Genomic DNA, 3,990 nt, shown 5'->3' on the forward strand with positions numbered 1-3,990 from the left:
AATTAGTCTAATTAAAAGCTGCCATGTGTTATTTTAAATTAAAGCACTATGGCTAATCAAATAATGCCATATGTCCCTTGGAGAACAAGACATAAAGTCCCTCCATTTAAATTATGACACATTTCATTAATGATAGCCAATCACATGTCATTGCACCTCCCCAAGACTTCTATAAATAGAGACCCTTCCTAGTCTAATAAAGGGATACACACACATTCAGAAGTCTTGAAGCTCTGCCAGAATTAAGCTCCAAAGCTTCCAAGAACATCAACCTTCAAATCTTAATAACATTTGAACAGAAATCATTGAAAGTCATATTCTTAGATCTCAAAAGTGCATTGGAATCAAGTCCAAAAGTGTTTAGAAACTTCAAAAGATTGCAAGGTAGTGAAGATCTACAGATTCAAGCCTCTAAAGCCTCGAATAACTTCCACTACAATCTTCGAAGGCGAAGAACACACGAAGAACACTAAGAACATTCAAAGATCACATGAAGAATGCAAAGAACACATGAGAACACATGAAGAACGCAAAGAACAACAGATTTCTAACAAACACATAGTTAGAGATTCATCGTAATTCTACTTCAAAGATCTTTTGATCCTTTTCTCAATCAAATTGAGAAGCTTCTGTTGTTCGAATCAAGTTTATACTTAAATCAAATATTTTTCAGGGAGATCAAATCAGAGGAGTATTCTTCTGCAACAAGATTCAATTTTAGAGAATTGTGCTTACTCATACATCAATACAAATGTACACTTGTGAAACATTGTCAATTGTTTGATTTCCAAACTTCATATTTTGTGGTTACAGTCATATCAATCATGGTGTTGAAAATGAATTGATCCAAAAACCATTCCACTAGCTTATTCCACACATTGGTCTTACTTGGATCCAAGCTATAGTACCATCTTAATGCACCTCCCGTGAGTCAAAGAGGAAATGCATGCAAAATTTGCTTCTCATCTAACCCCTTCATTTCAACAATGCTTATGTATCACCTAACATGTTGTTTAGGATCCCTGTTCCATCGAATTTTTCCGCATAAGAAATCTTGAACTTGGGAGGTAGTGCAATAGGAACTTTGGAACTCAAACCACCCATGTTGTAGAGACAATCATCCATCCCTTGAGCCTTGCAGAAAGCTAGTTGCATCTTTTCCATCTTTTCTTTCATAACCACACTATCCGTGATGAGCTTCTCAAATCGCTTATTCCTCTCATGATCAGCCTTATCCTTGTCATCCCATTCTTCTTTATCCTCCTCCTCTTCATTTATCTCTATGTGCACAGACTTCTTGATCTTGCTCTCCTCTAGCTTAGAGAGATGACTCCCCATTTTCTTGAGAGCCTCGCCTTGATCTTCTATTACCTTGTATATCTTTTGTGCAAGTGTGTCATCAATTGGCGTAGCCATTCTTTATTGAGGTGTCTCTTCTTGAAGTATCTCTTCTTAAGGTGTGACTTCAACCTTAATCAAGCGCCTTCCGTTACTTTCTCGAATGCAAGTTGAAGTGGGGATGTGCTTACTTGATCTTGGTGGTGCAATGGTGCCTAAAAAGAAGTCACATCTTTATTAAGCCCATGTCCCAATTAAAAGCTTCTTTTATTTAGTTGTTCTTAGAAAGTCTTTAAGTTCATTTTAATGAAGGCCTAATTATAAAATCTCTCCCTTTCCTCTCATGAACCTTGCCCCTTGTTTCGTTGGGTTTGTTCCATTTACAATAGCTCTCATCTTACACTCATGGGCTTTCATTAGAATGTACTTAGGGATTTTCAACCCTTTCTCCCAAATATGGGCCAACAATGTATTCATTACATTTGGGCTCTTCTTCTTTTATATTCATTGTCAAAATGTTTTTTGAAGTAACCTTCTAGCTAGAATATATTGTGGCATTCCTCTCAAATTCAATGAATCTCTCATCATTTTAAGCCTTTATATGCAACAAAGGGGCCCAAGATTAGGGAGATTCATATTGAATTTGTAGGACCTTGATGCTAGGCTCATAGTATATTTGTTACCTTAGACCCAAGGCTTTCTTTTCCAAGAGGCCTTTGAATTTGGGCTCATGATAGCAACTAGGCTATGATCCTATGAACCTTTCTAGTTAAAATATACCTTTGGACTTTGCGATAAGCCTCTTATATGTAAGAACTTTCTTTCTTTTTATCTCATTGTCTTAGGGTATGCCATAACTTTTCAGCCATCCTTTGAAATTTTTCATCTTTAATTTGTCCTTTAGAATTAGGTGAACACAAGATATATGGTTGAAAAAACAAGAGATATAAAAGGTACTCTCTTTTGATAGGATCTATGATCTCTCTATGTATGGGTAAGCGCCTTAAAGCTAAAAGGATAGATCAATAGGTCACTGAAAACTAGGTGGGCCATGATTCTAACCTTAGGCCTAAATGGACCGTAATGGATTGGTGGCAAACCGTTAATGTACTTAAAGCTCATCATAGGCAATGGAATGGATTGTGAGTTGGTGGGACAAACTTCAAAAGATTTTGGCCCGAATGCAACCTCCACCTTCCCATTCATCACAACTATGGCAAAGGGACAAATGAACCAAGTGAATGAAGGAAAAATTCTGGTTTTGTATCTCATACAAAACACATAGCGGAAGCAACAAACAAGGATCTATTTCATTCATGATTGATAACGTGCACTATGTAAATTTCAGAATTTAAGAACAAGATGTCGTACCTTGGTGTGGAGAAATTCAAAACAAAGATTAGAAGCACTTGGGAACACTTTTAATCTTCACTCCAATTCCACTTTACGCCCAAGATGTGTGGTCTCTCAATCAGTTTTTCAAAGGGAGAATGAAAATGTGTCTTACACTTTCTCACACACCGTTTCTTATTTTTTCTTTTTTTTTCACAAAACAAAAATTCTGTATGTTTCTCCCTTTATAACTAACTGATTATCTAATTGAGTTGGTCTATTGGGCCTTTCCAATTGAGTTTTAATGTGTGGCTTGGAGTGGGACCAAAAGGGACCAATAAGACACTAGCTCCAATGGGCCTTGGGCTTTTCCGTCAACTCTTGACAAGTCCAAAGTTAACATTAATTATATTTAATACCACTATATAAATATAATTGCACTCTAGGCCTTATTAATAAATTATATTCCAAGACTTTATTATACATGCAACCCCTTCATAAAATATTCGTAGTAACACAAAGTCATAAATGTAGACTACCACTTTGTAAATTACTACATCTTATCCTTGAGTACCCGGTTTAATTCTTTGAAGTTATTCATTATATATTTATGAAATCCAATTTCATAAATATATACTTTAGTAATTTCTTACTAAAGTGGTTAGGCATAACTCTCTGAATAACTGAACCCATTAAACTTATCTCAACGGAATATTTTATATCTCCATCAAGAGACTATGAATTCCATCTTGAGAATATATGTTCCATCAACACTAAATGTGGCTGCCCAACATACTGAGGTTTTGACCATCACTTTAGATCTCACTCCTGATATATCAAAGCAACCCACACCTCATGATCAGATTCATTATTCTCTCAGGATTAAGAGTTCATGCAAATTGAAGTCGCGAGATTTATTATTCATTTGACAGTCGTTAGGAGAATAATAAATCTTACAGCGGTCCTGTTCAATATGTCTTAACTCTTAAAACATATCAACATATCAACTAGAAGTCTCCACTTTTATGATCAAGACAAATCATCTTAGTTGATACGTTATAGTTTTCGCAGATGAAATGCCCAATTTCATCACCGACTACGAACTATAAATTCTGAGTTTACAAAGAACTTGTGATTTACATCTTCTGTGACTTTTCACATAAATCACATACAATGCATCTCATGGACTATATGATAATGTCCCATATTCATGTTACCATTATTTTAGATAATAATAAAATAACTTTGTCAATCACAATATTAAGTCATACATAATGTCATACATAATATCATACATAACATCATACAATAGGATTTAAG

The sequence above is a fragment of the Castanea sativa genome, chromosome 11 (assembly GCF_040712315.1).
Source record: "Castanea sativa cultivar Marrone di Chiusa Pesio chromosome 11, ASM4071231v1".
Lineage (NCBI taxonomy): Eukaryota > Viridiplantae > Streptophyta > Magnoliopsida > Fagales > Fagaceae > Castanea > Castanea sativa.